This window comes from Dendrobates tinctorius, unplaced genomic scaffold (genome assembly GCF_039654945.1).
Source record: "Dendrobates tinctorius isolate UK_male_01 unplaced genomic scaffold, ASM3965494v1 ptg000009l, whole genome shotgun sequence".
Lineage (NCBI taxonomy): Eukaryota > Metazoa > Chordata > Amphibia > Anura > Dendrobatidae > Dendrobates > Dendrobates tinctorius.
In genome coordinates this window covers 4,682,778-4,700,644 of record NW_027361677.1, presented here as the reverse complement: position 1 = coordinate 4,700,644, position 17,867 = coordinate 4,682,778, and the positions used below count along the sequence as shown (strand labels likewise).

General features: G+C 42.1%; 1 long non-coding RNA gene across 2 annotated transcripts in view; it reads left to right on the top strand.

The window, feature by feature from the left end:
• The first annotated feature begins 218 nt into the window (after positions 1-218).
• The window catches only part of LOC141095815 (uncharacterized), a 150,339-nt gene continuing 132,690 nt past the window's right edge, over positions 219-17,867 (top strand). For both annotated transcript variants that reach the window (XR_012233478.1, XR_012233479.1), the window contains exon 1: positions 219-354. This is a non-coding gene — a long non-coding RNA (uncharacterized lncRNA). The remainder of the gene's footprint in view (positions 355-17,867) is intronic.

Sequence of the window (17,867 nt, the reverse complement as noted above, 5' to 3'; positions counted from 1 at the left end):
GGTCGCCGTTCTTAGGCTCCACCCCTTTCCTGCTCAGCGCTTGGCCCCGCCCATACAATCACGACCCTAACGCCTCCTCTGTAGCTCCGCCCCCTGCCTCTCTGCTTTGTGACGTCACTCTCACAGCGGCCGTGCGGTGGGCGCGCTTCTGTCACGTGAGTCGTGAGTGACGCCGCCTCAGACATGTCAGGTAGTCGGTCAGTCAGCCCGTCTCTCGGTGTGAGCGGGGTCTATACAGACATTTTGAGGGGGTCTCTATAGACAACCTGTATTTGGTAAAGAGTTGCTTATCTCCTGCTTTCACCTTCGTGACCAGACCACATTTTACCGTTCTGCCCAGTGTCGCTTTATGAGGTAATAGCTGACACCCTTCACTATATCCCAGTGATGCTGACTCTTTTTTCATGACATAGTGTACTTTATGTTAATGGTAAATTTAGGTAGATTATATTTGCCTTTATTTGCGAAAATATATAAGAATATAAGAATTTTGGCAAAAATGTTGAAATGTTTATAGCCTTAACCCTTTCCCTCCTGCTTCGTCATGGCATCGCGCTCCCGCGCAGGCGCACTGTTCTGCCCTGTTAAGGGGGGAGCAAAGTCCTGCAGTGCGCAGGCGCCGGCAGAGGCGTATCTAGGCTTCATGGAACCTGGGGCAAGAATTTGGTTCGGTGCCCCCCCCACTCCAAATCCCCCACACATTAACCCCATCCCCACTCATTAACCCCCCACACATTAACCCCATCCCCACTCATTAACCCCCATTCCCACTCATTAGCCCTCCACAAATTAATTCCATCCCCACTCATTAACCCCCATCCCCACTCATTAACCCTCCACAAATTAATTCCATCCCCACTCATTATCCCCCATCGCCACACATTAACACCCCCCATCTTCGGTGGTTTCTTCAGCTCCACATTGGAGCACACTTACCACCAGTGCTGAGCGTTCACTCTGGGCGCCGGGGAGTGACGTCAGCAGCGTGATCACATGACATGTCACGCTGCTGACGTCGCTCTGGCCCGGCGGTCAGAGCTGCAATTGTACTGGTGTCTATACAGACGCCAGTACAATTGTTCCCTGGGAGCCGGCACGCGCACCTTCTCTGCGCCAGCTGTCAGCTTAACAGCTGACACAGAGAACCGCCGACTCAGGCCAGGGGGGCGGCGGAACGCAGCCGCCAGGGAGGACACTGCGGACCGCTGTATTAGGCGTCCCGGACTGCGCCCCCTGCCGGCTGGGCCCAGGGCAACTGCCTCGGCTGCCCCCCCCCCCCCTAGATACGCCCCTGGGTGCCGGGCCTCTCTGACCTTTGCTGCGCCCTGAGGTGCTTTGCTCTCCCCTCAACAGGGCATAGAAGTACGCCTGCGCAGGAGCGCGATGCCGGGGAGCCATGAAGAAGCAGGAGGGCGGCGATCATAAGATGGGAGGCGCTGGATCCGGACCTGCGACACTCATCAGACCGGTGAAGGGTGCAGTCAGATAGCCGAATAATACAGACGATCGTATGCTCGGATTGGCCGGCGGCCCTCCTCAGCTATAGAAATACACTCATGTCTGGAGAGCCGCCGGCAAGTCCGAGCACTGTGATGTGATCGTCGGCCGTCTGACTGTGCTGTCAGGCTAAGTTCCTGCAGTATTTCGTTACATTCACTTTTCCGCTGTGAAAAAAAAGCAAAAAATCATTTTCCTCATTACATTCAAGTCTATGAGCAAAATCTGCAAATAAAACCGATATTTATAGCGAGGGAAACTGACGTGTCAGGGTGTGTGCAGATGTTCAGGAATTGACAGCGCTTTGGATGCAGCACATGTCCTCTACGTTCAAAGCGCTGCAGGCTATCGAACGCAGGTAAATCCACATGTGTTCATTGAACTGTGCGGATTCACATCATCTATTACATTGTAAGGGTGAAATTTATCTTGCGGAGACCTGCCACATGTCTCTCTCCTCCATGGGTGTCCCTGGACACATAGTGGACATGGGATTTTTTGAAATCCCATCCGCTATACTGTAACATCTGGATGCTGCGGCTTGAACGCTGCGCAAGTATGCAGAAACCAACCCGCAGAGTTTACAGATCGTGTGCACCTACCCTTACAGATTTCAGAATCTCACCACAGTGAAAAAAAAGCCCAGTGGGCTGAAATTTCTATAAATCCCATCCACCAAGTGCCCACCAGGGGAACTTTCCTAATGTGTAAGGGACCCTGGACAGATGATTGTCGGGTAAGGATCGGGCATGTCTCCCATCAGACTGTTGATCCTTTCATAGGATAAGAGGCCACCGCCAGAGATGTCTGACAGCAGCTCTATCATAGAGAACACGGAAGACCTGGGTGAGATGCCTTGTTGTTTATAGATCATCTTTTATCACTTTATACCTCCTCCAGGTAATGGGGAGGATGCTGCTTGGAAGGTAACTCATCGCCACACTTCATCTCCATATATCTCACCTCCCATCCCTCACTCTGTCCCTGTGACATCGGTCGCTCGAGAGGAAACCTCACATGTGCCCGTTATACCATACTCTTCTTTACTCCACAGTAGGGTTGATTGAATAGCTTCGGATAAGTGCTTATCCGAAGAGCTATAGCGCTTACCGAATAGCTGCATTGGATACCTGGAGCTCTCTCGATGACCAGCTGTTCAAGGCCGTGTGACAGTCACAACACTTGCATGGAGAGCCTGTTTGTGGTGACTGTCAGACAGCCGTGACACATGCAGCTGCGGCGCCGAATAGCTGATTATCGGGAGCTATCCAGGTTACCGAGGCAGCTATTCGGTAAGTGCTATAGCTATTCTGATAACCTCTTATCTGAAGCTATTTGATCAATCCTACTCCAGTCTTCTGTCCTTCCAAGCATCGAGTATAATTTCCAGTGTTCTCCAGTGCATGTGTCTAATCACACCACACCTGCACCAAAGACTTTTGATGCCTATAGGACAGAAGACTGCGGAGGAAAAAAGAGAACAGCAATGCGCACATGTGAGATTTCCTCTCAAGGTACCCACACTTATATCCTGTACCTTCATATTTTCCCCCTACATATAGCCTGCAACCCCATATGTATCCCCACATATATCCTTTAACCCCATATGTACCCACACATATAGCCTACACCCCATATGTACTCCACATATAGCCTTCAACCCCATATGTACCCCCCACATATAGCTTGCAACCCAAACATACCCCACAACCTGATGTGTATCTCCTCATATAGCTTCATAGGTTTCAACGGTACGTTCCTAGCTTCTATATTTACATCTGTCTTCAACACGCAGTAGGTACTGCTCCAGGAGAAGGGAGCTTCATACATTAAAGTACATGTTTTATTTATATTTGCTATGTCTGTGATCAGGAGACCCTAGGTCTTTGACACGTGTCTGCATAGTCCAGGCTGTTGCTCTACCAATGAGCCCCAGCTTATAATGGTACCCATATGAGAATTTGGTAAACTTGACCACTGTTGAAGGCAAGTAACCCAGAAAAAGAATATACCTACCCATAGAGATACATTGGATATATAGCATTGTATTTCTATGGTCCTTGTATACAGAGGTGAAGAAAAAGGTTTGTTTTTTTTTGTGTTTCTATAAAACTATTAAAAATAATAGTAAACAATTATAAAAACACAAATTTTATTTATATATATGCTTCATTCCCTGTGATCAGACCTCCTCAAAACTTGAACTCCTATCTTCATGATCACAGGCTGTTCCTCGATGGATGAGCCTACAGCTTATAATGATTACACATAGGTGAATTTGGTAATCTTGACCTCTATTGCAATCAATGAACACAGAAAGAGAATATACCGTATTTCATGCAATAAAATGCAAATTAATTAATTAAAAATCTTTCAATTTGATTTTATGCTTTTTATTTTTAGATTCTGTTACTCACAGTTGAAGTGATCCAATGATAGCAGATTTAAGTCCCCTAAGGAGACTAACAAGTGCCCCAAATAGTACAAAAATTTTTTTTAGAAATACGAAAAAAAATTAAATTTATCCCCATTTTGCAAAATCAGTAGTGTATCACATACTTATTTTCCCCACTGTATATGCAGCAGTTTCACAGCATTGCTGTATATAGCAAAAATCATGGTCTCCTATGAACACCATCAACGGACTGGATTTCACAGAAGTACCGTCATAACAAGCGCAAGAGTCTTCTATAGATGTCATGGAAACGCACTGATGCCCTGCAGTCACATCATGGGTGCGTCAATGGGTATACACATTCACTCTGTTGGTACCATTATCGTATATGGTCTCGTTTTATGAGTTTATGAGTTTGGACTTAACGGAACCAACTAACGGGTGCCAAAACGCAATGTTAAAGCATACTTAGAAATGGGAGGTGTGGGGTAATCACCGTCCTACAAATGTACTTTGATACATACCAGAAATCTGTAAATCTAGATTGAGTTTTCTAGTGCACAGAAAGGCCAGAGATGCGCTACGTAAAGGGTATCTGTCAGCATGTTTTGGTATGTAATCTGACAACAGCATGATATAGGGCAGTGGTTCCCAAACTCCAGTCCTCGCGGACCCCAACAGGTCATGTTTTTAGGATTTCCATAGTGTTACACATTTAAGAGAATTCCTGATGCCTTGATGATACTTCCATCACCTGTGAAATGCAAAGGAAATCCTGAAAACATGACCTGTTGGGGTCCATGAGGACTGGAGTATGGGAACCACGGATGTAGAGGCAGAGATCCTGATTTCAGCGATCTCTCACTTAGTTTACTGGGTGCAGCCGTTGTGATACAATCCCTGCTTTCTCTGCTGCAGTTCTAGCAGAGCTCGGAATGCTGAGCTGTTTATAGCCCCACCCACATCACTGATTGACTGCTCTCTAAGTACACTATACCCATCTGTTAATCAATGATGGTGATGTGGTTGGACCATGAGGCATGAAACACCAAGTTCTGTAGTGATAATCTCCTGCTGATAAAACACTGATAAGAATAAGTTCCCATAATGATTTGATTTGATGATCTTTTGATGTTTCAGAATTTCTGTACCTATAAGGTAAATGTATTTGTATTGCTTTTTGGACACTGTCTGTTTTTGTCTCGTGTCATGTCTTAAATACGGTCATGTGCGGATTACATGCATTTTTTACCTGCAGATTTTTCGCATCTAATATAAGTCTATGGGGAAAATCAGCACATGAAAATCAGTGCACCCGCAAGAGAAATTAACATGTTGGGGATTGGAAACACGCACCGCAGGTCATGTTACGCTGCATAAAAAAGCACAGTGGGCAGGAGAAAATTGTACTTCTGAGATTGCTGTCTACTCCATATCGAAGTGTGATAATAGCAGAATTATCAGGTCATGCAAGGATATCAGCACATTCTACTACAGGGAGTGGGAAATTCTGGGGTGAGAAGAGGATAGATACAAGAACCAGTGCGCTAGGACAATTACATACAGTATTATGGGGCCCCCTAGAGGATAATTGCAGAATGACAGCTCAATAAAACCCTAAAAAAGTACCCTATTTAAAATTGAGAGTTCTAAGCGGTTAATACATTTTTAATTGCTAACACAAAAGATGGTAACAAATGGCAAACTTTCTAGACTACTCTTCATCTATGCCTTATGACGAGATCCGAGTATTCTCTTGCTTTTAGGCATTAAAATGTATCAATGAATGAGAATTCTCAATTTTAAATATTTTTTTCTGGCTAAAAATTTATATTTTTTTCCTGCGATAAAAAACTATAGTACAAAACCTGCGACCTGTAAACCTTTTTGCTCTCTGCTCACGGTAACTTATTCTCAATACTTCTACCTTAACTACTTTGGCTCATTAGGGAAGGTTGTACAGCAAACTTTGCTCTACGAAAATAATCCCGCCTTTCATATAATGCTCAGTAGCAATACAGCCGGCTTCCATCCTGCCAAGCAACTTAACTGGTAAGCTGCTAAATCCAGGATAGGATAATGTACTTATAAAAATGCCAGTAGCAACAAAACAGGTAGCCATCACCCACGGGTGCTGATTTTTTGTGGGATGGAATTTGCTGAGATTCTGCAAATGTCTTGAGAATGTGTGTGAATATATAGTCGAAGGTCAAGTTCAGAAGACTGTTGTAATAATCCGGACAGTCTCATCCCCGCTGGGTTCGTTTTCAGCTCCATGTCCTCTGCCATCACCACCAGCCATTACATCCACTATTCTGATCTACAAAATGCTGTTACTTTATTTTCTTCCAAATGGCACAAAACCTACAAGTGGTCATCTGAAAGAGATCTCGGGCCTCGTTTAGTCGTCCATCCTTTTTTGTATGCAAGAAAAAGATGCACCATTTTTCAAAAGTATGCTGGATCGAATTGTCATCCATTTTTCTATATTTATACAATATGGATCCCCCAGAGGAAGTAGGGTCGAAACACGTGTCTGGATCTGAGGTGGAGACTGATGTGGTGATACATTCTATTTTTTATTTTTGGGCATGTATGACTATAATGCATCTTTAACTTTTTACTATTGATTTAATTTTGAGTATTACATTGCACTATGTGTGTGCATTACGTTTCCCCAAAATTCTATAGGTCTAACTTTCAGAATTGCATTGTAAGTAACTTTGTAGATATACATATGTGCATACACATAGCTGTTATCATTCCTTGGTAGTATTTTACCATATGATGGCTACCCTTTGTTTTGTCTTCATAGCTTCATTATTTTGTGTCTCTCATCGGCCCCCCCTTGCTTTTATTGTTTTATTATTTTAATTATTAACTTTGCTTGTGTAGTTTGAGTACATAAAAAAAAAACCATTCATTGTTTGTAGACATTGGTTTGATGGAGTAACACATATATACACCGTGTGCAGAATTATTAGGCAAGTTGTATTTGAGAGGATTCTTTTTATAATTGAATAACAACTATGTTCTCAATCAACTCAAAAGACTCATAGATATCAAAGCTTAATATTTTTGGAAGTTGGAGTGGTTTTTTTTTTAGATTTGGCTATCTTAGGAGGATATCTGTTTGTGCAGGTAACTATTAGTGCAGAATTATTAGGCAACTTAATAAAAACCAAATATATATCCATCTCGCTTGTTTATTTTCACCAGGTAAACCAATAGAGCAACACAAAATTTAGAAATAAACATTTCTGATATTCAAAAACAAAACAAAAAAAATCAGTGACCAATATAGCCACCTTTCTTTACAATGACACTCAAAAGCCTTCCATCCACAGATTCTGTCAGTTGCTTGATCTGTTTACGATCAACATTGCGTGCCGCAGCCACCACAGCCTCCCAGACACTGTTCCCAGAGGTGTACTGTTTTCCCTCCCTGTAGATCTCACATTTTATGAGGGACCACAGGTTCTCTATGGGGTTCAGATCAGGTGAGCAAGGGGGCCATGTCATTATTTTTTTCTTCTTTTAGACCTTTAATAGACAGCCACGCTGTGGAGTATTTGGATTCATGTGATGGAGCATTGTCCTGCATAAAAATCATGTTTTTCTTGAACGATACTGACTTCTTCCTGTACCACTGCTTGAAGAACGTGTCTTCCAGAAACTGCCAGTAGGTCTGGGAGTTGAGCTTCACTCCATCCTCAACCCGAAAAGGTCCCACAAGTTCATCTTTCATGGTACCAGCCCATACCAGTACCCCACTTCCACCTTGCTGGCGTCTGAGTCGGAGTGGAGCTCTCTGCCCTTTACTGATTCAGCCTTGGGCCCATCCATCTGGCCAATCAAGAGTCGCTCTCATTTCATCAGTCCATAAAACCTTAGAAAAATCAGTCTTAAGATATTTCTTGGCCCAGTCTTGACGTTTTATCTTATGTTTCTTGTTGAAAGGTGGTCGTTTTTCAGCCTTCCTGAGCTTGGCCATGCCCCTGAGTATGGCACACCTTGAGCTTTTTGATACTCCAGTACCGTTGCATCTCTGAAATATGGCAAAACTGGTGGCAAATGGCATCTTGGCAGCTTCACGCTTGATTTTCCTCAATTCATGGGCAGTTATTTTGCGCCTTTTTCTATCAACACGCTTCTTGCGACCCTGTTGGATATTTGTCATGAAACGCTTGATTGTTCGGTGATCACACTTCAAAAGTTTGGTAATTTCAAGACTGCTGCATCCCTCTGCAAGACATCTTACAATTTTTGACTTTTCAGAGTCCGTCAAATCTTTCTTCGGACCCATTTTGCCAAAGGAAAGGAAGTTGCCTAATAATTAAGCACAACTTATATAGGATGTTGATGTCATTAGACCACATCCCTCCTTATTACAGAGATGCAAATCACCTGATTTAAATAATTGGCAGTTGGCTTTCAAGCCTATACAGCTTGGAGTAGGACATCATGTATAAAAAGGATGATGTGATCAAAATACTCATTTGCCTTATAATTCTGCACCCAGTGTATTTCCTATTTATACAATCAGTCTGTCCTCCATTTTTCTCATATACAAAAATAAAAAAATCCAAGCTTCTCATTAGAAGAAAAATGGCAGCACTCGGAAGGAATCGGTGAACTGTCTGATTTTTTTTTTGTTCCATAGACCCTTTGATTTGCATGGTAAAGTTTGATCCATGACTCAGATCAAAATACGGACGTAAACAATCCTATAGACAAATGAGTATGCCATCTGTAAAAAAAAAAAAAAAAAAAAAAACAAGAATAGAAAAATGGATGTCTTCATCAGGCCCTAGGATGATTGCAAAAGTGAATTTTACTAGAGGATCTGTGTCAGAAATCAGATGCTGACGTTCGGATTTCTGGGAGGTTTGCCCCATTGTTTAATTTGTAAAAATAATGTGGCTTCTCGTGGTTACTCTGTAGGAGACTCTCATGGAGTTTTCTTTACGAAGCTTGTGATTCGGGTTACAAAAACCCTTGCGCTTAATGCAAAGTTTTTGCAGGTTTGTTGTGGATTTAGGTGTCTGTGACTTGTGAACGGCCTTTTAGGGTGAACCTTAAGGAGCTTTCCAGAATTTGGTAATTTTAAGGTAAGGTCAAAAAGAAGCTTATACTGTTATGTTTTTTCAATGGGTTCAGCACAAAGGACATTAAATCCCATGATTAGACATTTGCCAGTGCTTATATCACCCAACCCAGGTCTAGCAGTCTGATTAGCTGGTGACCACATGTCCAGCTATTAAATTATGGAATCTGCTTTTGAGCTTCCTAACGAAGATCTGGACTTGGCCCATGGTTGAAATGGCCATACGTTCCCTCTGCACCGCTCTCCTGCCTCCAGGCTTACTGCTTTTTTGGGAGAGCAGTGCGCTCCTGACTGATTGATAGTTCGGACTAGTAGCATTCTAGCGTTGGTAGCTCAAATTTTGAGCTCTCCGATGCTGCAACTAAGGAGGAGCGTAGGGTCACCAAGGCTAGCTAGATCCAGTGAGCTGGCCAGCTTCAGAAAATTGCTTACAATCTCTATAGGAAAGAGCCTACAAGCCACTTCGTTCCTTGCCTAGGAGTCCGTCCACTGCTGATTGACTGCAAAGGTGGCCGGTAACTCAGACAACAAGCGCAGTAAACTATGAAATTATTATTTTTTTTTTTTTAATAAGACGTAAATTGCAAAGTTGCTTGTTTTTACAAGTACTCTATAATTTATTTTTCAAATTTTTGATGAGGCAAAGCTTTTAACGACTCTTCACTATCCTAGTATTCCTTGTGAGTGTGTGCACCGAATCTTCTAAAATCTTGATTTAAGTGTTGAGCTGTAAATGAAAATACATGCATAAATGTTAATGATAAAATAATAATGCAATCGCTGCAAACTCCTGGGATGATAAACCTTCTGGTGCTAATGGCAGTGAGCGAGAAGGCACAATATTCTGCCTACTTGCTCTAGTTCCTGGTGGGATAGGGCTTTAAATCTTTACCTTGTCTCTTTACTCTTCCAGATTTATGGATTTCATTTTTCATTTACGTTTCTTTGTTGTTGCTGTAATGGTGCTTTAGAGTCAGCATGCAGCGATTCAGACAATTCCCACCATCCATCACAGCTGTCACCGCGGATAGCTTCATACTGGCCCTTTATACGATCAGATCTCCTGGTCTTTTATGCTTTCCATTACATTCCTGAAGCCTGTTTCTGAAGCAGCTTTCATCTTTCCTGGAGTCAGAGTTGGCACAGAGCGAGACTTGAGTTTGTCAAATGATTCATCCTTTATTATTGTAGCGCATGTTAAACCCTGCTGGAATTAAGTGCTTCTTCCTTTGTACAATTAGAATCCAACGATTTCATTGGTAATGTCACTGTGGACTCGCTCTGTCCTTTAATGGAGTTTTATGGTAAAGCACGAAGATTGTCTATTCTTTGGCTCGGGCTACATGACAACGCAGGTCCTATATCTGAAGATTGCTCCGTGCCCCTGCTACAATGCAGCATTAGGTAGATGAATAGGGTCACGGTGCAACCTGCAAGGTTACTGCAAGCACGACAAGCAAGTTGCAAAAAAAAATCCAACTTGTTTTGATTTTTTTTGTAACCCTTTTTGGCTCACCTGGTGATGTAAATCTAAGTCTCAAGTCCCGGTGGGCACGCGGCCCCCAGGCATTGATGCTGCAGGCAGGAAGGCATGTCGTCAGCGAGAACTTGTTACACACAGGAATCTCAGGATGGATGAAGTGGAAGCCAGCGGGGATGAATGCAATTACAAATAGCAAAGACGGTGGAGCACAGCAAACATAGGACTAGTGTCTCAATCCCAAGACACGGGTGCGTGTCAATAGGCCTTAAATAGGTCCAAAGAGAAGATGTCATTGATTCACACCAGGCAACTTACAGAACCCGACTTGGGGCACAACAGATGGCAGCTGACCAAAGAGAAGGGAGTGGAGCCTAAGATACCAAGGCCATGTGTGTAAAACTCATGCATTATGCAGGGACTTAAAGTTATGTCTGTCTGGGCACGCGACCTGTTTCACTGACAAAGTTGAAGTGACTGGATAGGCATTAATATGCAATTTGTAGGCCTCTTACCCTCAGGGGTCAGTAGTGTGAGAGTGCCACACACTCCATGGAGCACTGTGGCCCCTTCCCTGATCTTCTAGGCACAGTGGTGTTTATATGTGGAGTCGTGCCTGGTGCTCTAGTTCCATTCACTTATACAGGTTTTTTATTGTGTAATAGGAAGACAGACTTAATTAGGCACAGCCTTGGGTTTTCCAAGATCCTTGGGATAGGTCGTCACCTGGGCTCACGCCAACAGTGCCTTTTGGCGTAGCATTAGTGTGCCACTTGTACTAGGCACACAATCATCCATACTTCTGTGCCTGGAATTGCCCCTCAGCCAATTCACAAGGTATCAGACCTTCTGTATCACCCATCGACATAATGACATTCCACCTCTTCCTTCCTGTATGTGAAGGCCACAACGGGTCGCAAAGGTAGTGTCCTAAAAGAACTGCAAGTCTAGCTCGACAAAGCCCAGATTGCGGCTCTACCTTGACATACCATTGGAAACAGTGCTGAGTCGTAGTTACATAACCTTCAGACATTACTGTGAGATCTGATGGAGTTTAATATTTCCGTCCTTCAGTCTCCATGTTACATAAATATTTCAGCTCTTTTTTTTGTAAAACGGATTTTCTATTCCTGCTTTTAAACCACGTTCTGGTGAGCTATAACACCAAAATGTCGTCATTTATTTATCACTTTAAAGACACAAGTGAATAAATGATTTTATGTTGTGTACATACCGGGCAGGGAATGAGCGAAAGAAGCAGATAGGTGGCTACCGTAATCCAGGCGTGCCTATATTAGTTGCCAAGAGACCCATCCCTCAGGGATAGCGGGTGGGGACAAGCCGCCAGGGACCCGCCTGTCCGCAGCGTTTCAGACAGCCAGTGTCTGTTACATGCTGCTAGTGGATGGGGCAGCATGTACCCGCTGTCAGCTTCCCTTTAATCGCTTTTTATAGCAGTTCTCTAGGACACTTACGTTCTAGAGGCTCTTTTTTGTGTCAACTGTCCCAAATGCTTCAAGGGTCAAAATGACGACATCTGCCAGCGGATGTGCACACCGCACGTATGGAGAGGGTTTAGGAGCTGTGTTATACAGCCGGCGCCAGAGTCTAACTGCCACAATTGGCGCTAGCTTCATTTAAGAGACTGGAAAAGGGGGGAAAAAAATTGCCAGGGCAATGAAAGTAATTCTGTGCTTACCTGAAAAATTACGTCTGTCATTGGATTAAATGCTGGTTTACTGTCAACGCGTTTCAGAGTCACACCGACTCATTCTTCAGGACAACCGTACTTAGAAGCAGTAACAGTACTCATACTTTTTCTATGTGTATTGTCTTGTTATTACACATAATTTTTGAAAATGTATGGTTTGTGTGGCTAGGATGGGTTGTTATCGACATCTGGTGAGAATTTCATGTCAATAGCAACTTCAGAAATAGATTTACTTAGAAAATTGATGACGTGTTCAATACTAATTTCACCCACTGCACATTAGCTACCGGTATATACAGCTCTGGCAAACATTAAGAGACTACTGCAAAATTTTCATTTTGTCTGATTTTTCTCTTTATTGGTATATTTTTGAGTGAAATGTAAATTGCTCTTTTATTCTATAAACTACTGACAACATGTCTCCGAATTTTCAAGCACTAAATTTTGTATTTATTTTTAGAAAATGAGAAATGGTCAAAATAACAAAAAAAATGGAGTGCTTGCAGACCTCAAATAATGCTAAGAAAGAAAGTTCATAATCATTTAGAAACAACAATACTAATGTTTTAACTCAGGAAGAGTTCAGAAGTCAATATTTTGTGGAATAACCATGATTTTTAATCACAGCTTTCATGCGTCATGGCTGCTTTCCACCAGTCTTCTACACTGCTTTTCGGTGACCTTATGCCACTCCTGGTACAAAGATGTAAGCAGTTCTTCTTTGTTGGATGGCTTGTGACTATCCATCTTCCTCTTGATTACATCCCAGAGGTTTTCAATGGGGTTCAGGTCTGGAGATTGGGCTGGCTATGACAGGGATTTGATGTGGTGGTCCTTCATCCACACATTGATTGACCTAGCTGGGTGGCATGGCGCATTATCCTGCTGGAAAAACCAGTCCTCAGAGTTGGGAACAGTGCCTGAGCAGAAGGAATCAACTGTTGTTCCAGGATAACCTTGTATCCGGCTTGATTCATACGTCCTTCGCAAAGATTAACCTGCCCAATTCCAGCCTTGCTGAAGCATCCCCAGATCATCACCGATCGTCCACCAAATTTCACAGTGGGTGCAAGACACTGTGGCTTGTACGCCTCTCCAGGTCTCCGTCTAACCATTAGACGACCAGATGTTGGGCAAAGCTGAAAATTAGACTCATCAGAGCTTACCTTACTCCAGTCCTCTATGGTCCAATCCTTATGGTCTTTGGCAAACTTCATCCTGGCTCTCCTTTGCTTCTCAATGAGGAAAGGCTTTTTTCTAGCTTTACATGACTTGAGTTCTGCCTCTCGGAGCCTGTTGCGAACTGTTCTTGCCATGCACTTCACCCCAGCTGCCATTTGCCATTCCTTTTGTAGGTCACTTGATGTCATGCTGCGGTTGCTGACTGACAATCGAATAAGATGACGGTCATCCCGGTCAGTGGAGAGTTGTTTTTGCCCTTTGCCGGTCTGTAGCTTTGTTGTACCCAATGTCTGCTGCTTGACCTTGTTGTAATGAACTGCCATCTTAGAAATTTTAAGGATGGAGGCAACATGACGCTCACTGTATCCCTCTGCAAGTAAAGCCAGAACTGAGACCTTCTTTTCCTCACTCAAGACTTTTCTTTTCAACTCCTCTGGCACGGATAAAAGTTATTTTTTCATTCCTATTACTTTTGTGATATTACTATCACTTGTTTTGCCATCCAGCTTGTCCTATTGTAAGAGGATTGTGAACACCACAGCAGGGTTTTTTATACTTTCCCTCATTAAATAAGATTTGGTTCAGGTGATCACCTAATCAGAAGCACATTAAGTAGAATGAGATGTACTCTGGTCGGAATTCAACTGGAATGGAATGGCTGTCAGACATGTAGAGAAGCTGAGTTTTATAAATCTGTGCAGCAGCAGTGGTCTCTTAATTTTTGCCAGAGCTGACTATTCCACCATCACCTGTGAGTGGTATATGTGTATAGTCTGTGTGTGTGTGTGTGTATATATATATATATATATACGGTATATATATATATATATATATATATATATATATATATATATATATATATATATATATATATATATACACATACGTACGTACATACATACATACACACACATACTAATATAGTAACATAGTTATTAAGGTTAAAGGAAGACTTTAAGTCCATCTAGATCAACCCATGTCCTATCCTAACCTGCCCTAACATGTTGATCCAGAGGAAGGCAAAAAAAAACCCATGTGGCAATCAGTACGCCTCACATTGGGGAAAAAAATTCCTTCCCGACTCCACATAAGGCAATCAGACTAGCTCCCTGGATCAACACAATATCAAGGAGACTAGTGTATATAACCTCTAATATTATACTTTTCAAGAAAGGCATCCAGGCCCTTAAATTTTATTAGGGAATCACTCATTAAAACATCATATCGCAGCGAGTTCCATAGTCTCACTGCTCTTACAGTAACGAATCCGCGTCTGTGAGTATGCTTAAACCTTCTTTCCTCCAGACGTAGAGGATGCCCCCTTATCCCCGTCACAGGTCTAAGAGTAAAAAGATCATTAGAAAGGTCTTTGTACTGTCCCCGCATATATTTATACATTGTAGTAAGATCACCCCTAAGCTTTCGATTTTCCAAACTAAATAACCCCAAGTGTAATAACCTGTCTTGGTATTGCAGACCCCCTAGTTCCCTAATAACCTTGGCCGCTCATATATCCTGTATGTTCCTATCCTCCCTTCTAGAAAAAAAAAGTAAAAAATATATTTAGTATTGTCAGGGACTGTTAACTAAAAAAGTATTATACTGTAATGTCATACATTTGTGAGTTAATAAAATATATTTTTTATCCAATACAGTATTTTGAATTTTGAAACAAAATAAAAATGTCAGATTCCATCTTTTTGATTATGTCCCCTCTCAAATAAATGGAATAAAAAGAGATTAGAAAGTCGTACAGAGGCCATAATGGTGAAGTTATAAAGTACATCTCATATTGCAAAAGAAAACAGTGCTAATACTTGACCCAAAAAATAAAAAACGTGTAGCTCTTGGAAGGCGAGAAGGAAAAACCAAAAGAGGAAAGGAACCCATTGTGTCTCTGTAGCCCCCAGGGCCTGCATAAACCAGGAACCAGCTCTAAGAGTTATTCTCCAATTTGCACCAAAAGTTAGGGTCAAAATAAGGCATAGATGGTGTAAAGTTATACAAAAGTGTATAAAGCTGATGGTCCGAATTTATCACCATACTATCATCAAGACGTCAGAAAGATGATTCACAAAGTAGTCTTTACACACATTACAGTGCCTTTACATACATTACAGTGCCTTTACATACATTACAGTGCCTTTCCATTGGTGAAATTATTTTGGGGTGTAAAAACCTTTACCATCATCACAAAACCTATGCGCCACGAACTTCATGGTCAAGCAGCTGCATGCTAGTCTTGCATTACCAAGCACAATGCCGAACGTTGGATGTAGTGGTATAAGGCAAACTGCCACTGGACCCTGGAGCAATGGAAACATGTTTTGTGCATTGACAGATTACACTTCTTTATGTGGTATCTGATGGACGATTCTGGGTTTGGTGAATCTTAATACGTCAATGTACCAGAGAACTCCATACTCTTTTAGAAAATCTTCCCAGAAAGGCGGAAAATGTTAGAGCTCTGAATTAAGGACCAATTCTATATTAATGCCTATGGATGTAGACTGTGTGATAGGTCACAATACTTTTGTCCATATAGTGTATGTTGCCACATATTTTACCACTAGGTTGCAGTCATGTGCAGACAAACACACTGAACGACGCTTCACTCCATGCACACTCTTAGATGAGCCATGTAGCCGCATGTCCACTTGCATTGAACCGTGTGCTTCAAATGATAAAGCTTTTGATTACAGTAGTTATGCAATACAGAACTGCTGAATAATAGGGCGACACATGCCTACTGCTTAGGGTTTTAATTCTATGATCAGTTATAAGAATTGTCTGTAAAATATAATGGCTTGGCCTTTTTGTGGATATCGCCAGCATGGTAATCTGGCCATAGATGTACTGTGAAAAAGAAAATTCTTAGCATTTATCGTTGTTTGTGTTACTTAAAGTGGTTGTCCAGCCTTGGGGTCAAGTCTGCAGTTCCTCTATGTGACTGCAGACTTGTGAATCCTTGCAACGTGCAGTGTCAGGGTTCTCCGGTGCTGGCATCATAAGCTGACGGATGTGTGACCACAAGCAAGTGATTTGCATCCCTGTGGTCACATGTTGACTATACATGGGTGGCCTCTCGCAATACAATTGAAATGAGTAAGGCTGGGCATGTCTAGTCAGAATGTGTCTAGAAGTATGCAAATCACATACTTTTGGTCTCTTAACTTCTTGTCCCCGGCACTGGAGAATCCTGACAGCTCGCACACTGCGAGCTGCGAGGATTCACATGTCTGCAGTCACATAGAGTAACTGCAGACTTGACCCCCAAGTCCGGACAACCACTTAAGTAACACAAACAACAATGAATGCTAAGATTTTTCAAGGGTTCACAAGTCTGGACAATCTCCTATACCTGATCACTTCCATTCAGTACTGGATTTCCATCTTTGGGGTGTGTACTTATTCCCCTTGTATGAGCCATAGTAAGGTATGTTAGCGAAAACCACTCTATTCTATGCGTTTTGAACTCCAAATTAATAAGATTTGTTTTATGAGCGATCGGGAAATCAATGCAGCCTCTCACACATGTACGTTCGTTTCCCTCTGGGTCACCCTTAGGGATAGTCTTCTTGTGCCTAATGGTACATTCAACCTTGGTTTTGACACATGAAATACTGTCCCATAAGGTATAATAAGGATTTCTGGGGTCATTAATAATTTAGAGGCCCTATGAGGAATCCTGACTTGTCTGTAAATTCCTGTATTTACCTCGACTCATGGAGCACGTTATCATGTAATCCTAGGTTTCCTCTTATAAATTGACAACTGGGTGTTACCTGTTCCCTTGTCAGATGGGTGTGTCATTACATATTCTGATAATGTCAGCTCTGATTGGACAGTGTGAGACTGTGCAGGGGCACACTTTTAACACGCCCCCCAACTTGTAATACCCATCTGTCAATTTATTCATAAATATCTAATGAGAATAACAGAGGAACAGAATAATGCAGAATTGTAAGAGAATATGCCCCAAACTTCTTATATTATGTGGAAAAACACGAGTGCTAAAATATTCCTGGTACCAGATTATTGGGTCGATGTTCCAATCATTTAAACTTATTGTCATATTTGGAGTTGAAAAACATTATTTTTTTTCCCCAAGGAAATAAAAATAATTTTTCGACGTCTTTTCTACTTTGTTTTGGCCGTTCTTTGAATCAAAATGTTAGGATATTAGGCTGCATTCAATGTTCTAAACTATATTTTACAAATCTAGTACTGTGAAAAAGATTTAGCCAAGTGTTCAAAAATGCTACAAAGAGAGAATGGTTTCGGAAACAGTAGTGTTAATAGTTAATTCATTTTGTTAGCTGATAAAAAATAAACACAAGAGAAGTCTAGGTATAATGTGTGACCACCATTTGCCTTCAAAACAGCATCCATACTTTTCGGTCACTTGTCACGTGTACATAATTTTTGAAGGATCTCGTCAGGAAGGTTGTTCCAAACATCTTGGAGACCTGACCACAGATCTTCTGTGGATGTC